At 45.7% G+C, this 7,361-nt stretch overlaps 1 protein-coding gene across 1 annotated transcript in view; it reads right to left on the reverse strand.

Moving 5' to 3' along the window:
* The window catches only part of rab14l (RAB14, member RAS oncogene family, like), a 16,386-nt gene extending 14,542 nt beyond the window's left edge, over positions 1-1,844 (reverse strand). The window contains exon 1 of the mRNA XM_083670263.1: positions 1,736-1,844. The gene's annotated coding sequence lies outside the window, so the exon portion shown is untranslated. The remainder of the gene's footprint in view (positions 1-1,735) is intronic.
* Positions 1,845-7,361: the final 5,517 nt, after the last annotated feature.

The raw sequence follows: 7,361 nt of genomic DNA on the forward strand, positions 1-7,361 counted from the left end.
CGCTTGTTCACGTGCTGCTTTTCCACACTCGTCCTGTGCTTCTCGATGCCCGTGTGTCAGTGTGCACACTCGATGGGAAAAGGGGTGGAGAAACCGGTCGGAGAGAATTTTCCCTAAGCTGGGCCCGGGAGTGTCCATCGAGGAGAGGGAGAGAGCAGCATGTGACCAGACTGCAGGCTCAGCACTTCTCCATAGTCTCCACGACTGATTCAGAAAACAGAGCCGTGTCACTGCTCTCTCTCCCCCCCCCCCACCCCCCTCTCTCCCTCTTCACATCCACTTCCCTATTGCTCGGTTTTCTGACTCACCGGCAAACTCGTTGTTTTCATTCAAACTGTTGTACAATCCTGTGGTTGATTTCACAAGGGACATTGGTATCAGTAATAACAAAGGCAGAGATTGAAGACGTACCCTCTGGAAACAGAAATAGCCGAGGGCTAAGTGTCATCACCCGGGAGATGGCTCTCTCTTCTGCTGCTGGCGAATAATGCAGGACTGAACCAAACAAATCATTCGGATGCAACCTATACTTATCTAAGCTCCATATCAAAGTCAAAAATATGGTTGTGGTGACACACACACACACACACACACACACACACACACACACACACACACACACACACACACACACACGGTAAGGCAAGGGCTGGCCTCGCTGTGTGATCACTGGAATGCTACAGATACTGCCATACAATGCAGTGAGGGGGGGGGGGGGGGGGGGGGGGGGGCATAACTGTCCCGAGAAATGATCAATCTCATTCGGACATGATAAAATAACAAACCGAGGGCTTCGCCACCACAACGGACCGCCATCATTCAAGCCAGCTGGCCGGTCTGTAACGTACACTCGCTAGCATAGCCGTCCGGTTAGCTGTTCGCGACTGTCAACAAGCGGAGCGACATAAGATGCTCCGGCGTCTCCGTTCGTACAGCCGGTATTGTTGTTACTCGTCGTTCCAGTGAATAAGCCATCTGTGACCAGTTACAAAAAAAACCAGTTTGGTTTACCTACTGGCACATTAGGAGGCTAGCTGACAATAATGGGGCCTAGATATAATAGCCCCACTGTCACTGACTTGGGGGGGGGGGGGGGGGGGGGTACAAACCGCTAACTAGCGACAACAGTAGCTACTAGCTACACGGCAGAAAGCCGACTCAAGAGACAGACTTCCAAGCGGCTACCAACAACCAAGACAACTCATCATAATGTCGTCCAATATGTGGACCGGCACCAGTATCTACGCGTTAGGGTCCAACAAACATCTATTTAGCCCACTGATACTCTTCCGGATAGCTGGCTCACAAATGGGGTTGTTAGCTCAAAACTGTCAGCCTCTTCCCGAAAAAAACAGGCACACCTAGAAAGCTAATCCCGAAAGCGATCATAAACGAGAGGAATAATAGCTAGCTAGCTATGCTAATGTACAATGTACAACTAATGCCACCCCATATTTCGTTTTAGTCAAACATGCTTTCTCGTTTTTTAAATGATGCCAGTTGTTAGCCATTTGTTCTCTGAATCAGATGAAACTCGTTGGCAAACTCTACATAGCTACTGAAGCTGGCTAGCTAGCTGTCAAGCCAGCTATCGCTGTCAGGCTAGCCATAGTCTACTGGTGTTAGCCAATTAGCTAGCTAAGCTGTCATCTTACTACAATTCATAAGACACTATATATCTATAGCTTGTGGGGGATATGAGCACGTCTCTATCCTTTCATGTTCATTTTCTTACCGGGAATTGTCGTTGTTATGTCTTGTGCTCTTCAGAAGGGATCTGCAGGTTATCCTGTCTGAAGTGTCTGTCTATCCAAGATGGCTGCTAGCACTGCACAGGGTTTCCTCCGTTGTATACAATGGGCTTCTGGGACAAAGGGCAATGCATACAGTATGCGACGATTTGCGCTATTTGCACTAATTGGAAGTGCGCAATTAAGTGCGTACGCAGGGTGAAAAGAAACCCTTATCAATGGATATGAAACATGTGCTGCATCATGTGTATATTCATTGCTTTACATGCAATGGACTCATTGGAATAGGCCTCCCCGGCATGGTTGGTGACCACTGTACTGCATCAGTGCAAGGTAACAGGTGTGTCTTATGAGGTAAACATAGGAGCCTGCTTTTCTACCAACATTTCAGTTTTTCGGTTGATTTACATAATCTGCAAGACCTCTAACAGGTCCCTGTGTGTTCTACTGAGCTTCAAGATCTTGGCCTACATTAGGCTTGTATTGATTCCACCGTATGACTGTCCACAAAACACTTTAATGTACCACATATCTCAGAATCAGAATCAGAATTCTTTTATTTGGCCAAGTATATTTGCACATACAGGAAATTGGCTTGGAGAGGTTGGTGCATGGACATAAAAAACAAATAGCAAATATCTATTCTGTACCACATATCTATCATGAATACAATATAGAAAACACCTAGTCTAATGGCTTTAAATGCTTTAATATAGAATTCCACAACATTACATGCTTTCAATGTACATTATTTCTTACAAACTCAAATAAAACCGCATGCGGCATGCATCTTCAAGCATAGCTTGAATTGGAGAAAAGTGAATAAAAAAACAAAAGAAACAACAATATGGCTTTATGTTGAAATTGACATGTTACTGTACAGTACATATAACTGAATAGGGTGTAACCTTAAATAAACATAAGACACCCACACATTGGATGGAAATTTACAAGCAACTGTACTCCTCTATTTGAAAACCATTCAAGCAATGCTGCTGACTAAAACTAAGATGCTGTAAATTCAACATAATCTGAATGATAAAGCAGCTCTGATTCTGGCTGTTCATTCACAAGGTCACTCGTTATGCTTTTTAAAACATACAATTCATATCATACAGTAGCTAGCATTACAGAACTCTCTTCCTTTGAATGCTACACTGACAACAAGCATTGTATGTAACATCATTTTCTGGGCATCACTTTCTAACCATGTTAAATAGACACGTTTGAACATATTGACAGGATATTGTGATTATGACTACTACAGTGAATTGTGAGAGGAGGAACTGAACTCAGCATTATGCACAGAATTATCAGACATTGTTTTTCACATTGGGATAAGGAGCCCAGAGTCAAGCCATTATCTCACAAGCTACTATTGCACTCTGATGTACAGGAGTAGGCTATATTGTATCCTGCAATACACCCCTCCTTCAACAGAGCTAGGGAAGAGACAATGAGAGCAGCTACTGATGTAATGTGTCCGTGGACGTTTATCCACAGTTCGGTCTGTGGATTGGACCACTTTGGAGTTCCACAAGTGTTGTTGTTGACCTCATCTCTTGTCATATCCATAACCTCAGCAGCAGTAGACTTGCCAGTGCGCACAAATAATGCAACGCGCTTGCTCGACAGAGGGGGGCGCTGTTACACAGGTCTTTGTCGCAGCAGTGGATACGCACTCCTGGCAGCTCTTGTTGCTGGCAGTGTCGCGATGTGGCACAGCCGGTAGTCAGGACGATCCCCAGCGCCGCTGAAATGACAAGAGGACAGGAAGACAGAGAGAGAGAGAGAGAGAGATGTCAGAGACAGAGAAGAGTGACGGGTACATGGTGGGGTCAGCAGGAAAGAAGCAGAAGCAAGCAGCAAAGGATGGCATATTGTATTGATGTGTGTTCAAGTTCTCTAAAGCTTATGTAAGAGGTGGGAGAGGGATGCTGATGGCATAGAGGAGCATTTCACACTCAGTTACACCATGTTCCTTGTGGTAAACTATGATTGTGGATCTTTCTATGTGAGGTTAATGGTTAATGTGGACATTGGATTACATCATGTTTGTAAAGCAGTGGAGGCATGTGGCGGTAGAAATCTGTGTAAAGTAAGCCTTAGCCCTTGACCGTAAGTTAGGCCTACAACTAGGCCTACACACAAGAAGTGCTCAGTCAAGCTATCCACACCCCACAACACCCCACAACACTCGGTAGATGTCCAACAACCCTTTAACAAAGAAACACCTCATTCAGTGCTCTGTCTTCAAGTCTATCCAGACCATGTTTACGTCCATCAATACTTTATAAAAACCTCAAATCACTCATAAGGAAGTGACATCTGGAGGGGAGATGGATAGTGTCCAGGACCAGCCAGGGCTAGGGGGGGGGGAGGCAGGCAGCAGCAGCCCCCCAGCTGTGAGTACAAAAGGGGGAGTGGGACACTAAGCTGGTTATGAAACAGGCAGCTGCGTCTGGCTCTACCCCGGGGGGGATTAACATGAAGAACAGGTCCAGATCACTCCCAAGATCCTGTTTCAGCCCTCCCTCCACCCCCCCTCCCGCCCTTTGCTGTCATACTTGTGTGTGACCGGCTGTCGTCACCAACCCCCTCAGTAACCGCTGACCCCGTTATGTCCCTGAGCCAATAGAAAACAGTGCCAAATCAGCTCTTTTATGTGAGTGGCTCCTTCAGCTGTCAACAGGGGGAAGAGCTGGGTCTTACACTACGTGCAGAGATGGAGGGATGGGTGGATGGATGGATGGATGGATGGATGGGTGGATGGATGGATGGACGGGTGGAAGGATGGAGGGAGGGATGGATGGATGGATGGATGGATGGATGGATGTCAGCAGAACTTCTTAGCTGGTCATCAGCATTTCTGTCTGATATTACTTTTGATTCTCCGTCTCCCTTTATTTGAGGTTACACACAGGCCTACAGCACTGGCTGATAAGTACTTTGCAAACTGTACGATTTGATGGAATTATGTCAAAGCCCTCATGTACTGAGAAAATGAAAATCTATGTCTTTCTGTATTAGATTTTCGCTATAAAAAGACCATATATACTGAAAAATGTATGCACTTACAATGTAAGCTGCTTTGGAAAAAAGCATCAATTAAATGGCATATATTCTGATTTTACATACATCCATAGCAGATAAGTACTTCACGGTTCGGTGGAATTATGTTAATGCCATAACTTCAGTCATGTACTAAGGCGACAGAAAAACCCTCTGATCAATTTGATAAACGTGCCTATTTGATGGAACAATAGCTTGTCTTAAGAGTAGAGCAGAGGTTGATGGATTTACTCCCAATTCTTGAAAATGTGGGTCAATGTACAATACATCCTTTCATAGACGCTTAAACTCAGACACGGAGAAGAGCAGCGAAGGGGAACAAGAACAGAGGGGACTAGGAAGGAAAATGAACATTACCCACAAGAGTCATCAGTGTCAGGACAAGGAGAAAGGAGGAAGAAGAAGGAGGGAGGGAGGAGGAGGAGGGAGGTGGAGGGAGGAGGAGGGAGGAGGAGGGAGGAGAAGGAGGGAGGTGGAGGGAGAAGGAGGAGGAGGAAGGAGAAGGGGAGGAGGAGGAGGAGGAAAGAGGAGGAAGACTCACTGCTCTCTGTCCTGATGCAGAAGCGGTGCTTGAAGCCCTTGTGTGAGTGGGTGCAGGTGATGACCTCGGGGTTGGAGCACCCCACGTCCACATACCTCTGGCCCTGGATGATGTTACAGCCATAACACTGCAGACCATGGACTAAAGGAGATAGATGTTAGTAGCTATGTAATAACACTGTAATAACACTGTAATAACACTGTAATAACACTTGAGACCATGGTCTAAACGAGTGAGGAGATGTTAGTAACCATGTAATAACACTATAATAACACCGTAATAACACTGCAGAGGAGGATAATGTTAGTAACTATGTAATAACACTGCAGACCATGGACTAGAGGAGAGATATAACATGGATAACCTGTTAGTAACTATATTATTACACTGCAAATGTTACAGTAGCTCTAGTTATAGCACCGCAGTCCATGGGCTACAGAAGAGTAAGGAGATATTTGTGTTGTTGTTGTTGTTGTTGTTAGGGCGCAGTCCTGTAACCCAGCCATCACACTGCTGCAGCCCACACAGGAGAAGGACAGGACAGACCCAAACGACCATGTTAGCAGCTACGTGATAGCACTGCAGCCAGGGGACAACATCGGACAGAGGAGACATGTCACCTTGCGAGTGTGTGCCCTTGTGTCATGGAGCCATATGGCAGCCCACGACAGTGGCCCATTGAGACATGTCATCCTATTCATGTGCGGCCCCTTATCGGATGTTCTGGAGGCATAGGCTTAGCATCCCATACGAGTACACAGGAGAAGAGAGTAGACATGACATGTCACCTTGTTGCTGTTCCGTGGACCCTGCTGTGTGTGCTACAGTACGTCGCAGACCAGCCAATGGGCAGAGGAGAGAGATGACATTTGACCTTGTTTGTGTGCAGCATGTTTGTCACAAACCCCTCAGGACTGGAACTGATATGAAGTTATTAAGTTGGCCAACAATTCTCCTTTGTACAAATGGTGTTGTTTTGGGATGTGGTAGAACGGGAGATTCACAGCTTGAACGTGCACCTGAAAAATCTGCAGGAATTGTGTGATGCAATCATGTCATGGACCAGAATCTCAGAGGAATGTTTCCAACATCTTGTGGAATCAATGCCACGAAGAATTGAGGCTGTTTTGAGAGCAAAGGGAGGCCCTACCCAGTATTAGTATAGTGTTCCTAATGAAGTGATATTCTTTAAAAGTCCAGAATGTAGATTTAAAATAGCGCTAAATGGCTCTTTTTTTTGGTAGCCATCAAGGGATGAGATCACATAATGAAGAATGTACAGCTGTATTACAAGTGAAGCGTTTTCTAACCTGTGGCCTTTAGTGGCCTGTTTCACATTGTGTTTGTTTTCAAGGACATGCACATGTTCGGTGCTATTTGAAAACGTAGCAAATGCATGTTTTCAAATGTAGGCCAGCGGGGGCAGAAACATGCAAAACTGCATACTGAACCTTTAACTACTATAGCATCTACCTGTTGAATTCATGAGAGAGGCTGTTTGGAGTTGAATGTGTCCATCATCTGTATTCTTCCACTAGAATACTGTCTCTGATACCAACAGGCCAAATCATGTCATATTGGAGTGACCCACTCTACAGCATCTTGAGATGACTTGAATTATGCCATTTTTTGGGCACAGTTATCTGGCAAAACAGCAGAGGACATTTGGTTAAATCACTCTGATCTCTTGACAGGATAGTCCTCTCTTTGCCATGTTGGAATCTTTCTCTCTTCTCTCTCTCTCTTCCTCTTCTGCTCTCTCCCTCTCTTTCTCTCTCTCCCCTCCCTCTCTCTCTCCTCTCTCTCCCTCTCCTTCTCTCTCTCTCTCTCTTTCCTCCCCCCTCTCTCTCTTTCTCTCTCTCTACCCCCCTCCTCTCTTTCTCTCTTTCTCACTCTCTACCCCCTCCTCTCTCTCTCGTGCTCTCTCTCTCTGTCCATCTCTCTTTCTTTCTCTCTCTCTCTTCTTCTCCCGCTCTCTCTCTCTCTCTCTCTCTCTT

Source organism: Argentina silus, assembly GCF_951799395.1.
Source record: "Argentina silus genome assembly, chromosome: 5".
In the NCBI taxonomy this organism is placed as follows: domain Eukaryota; kingdom Metazoa; phylum Chordata; class Actinopteri; order Argentiniformes; family Argentinidae; genus Argentina; species Argentina silus.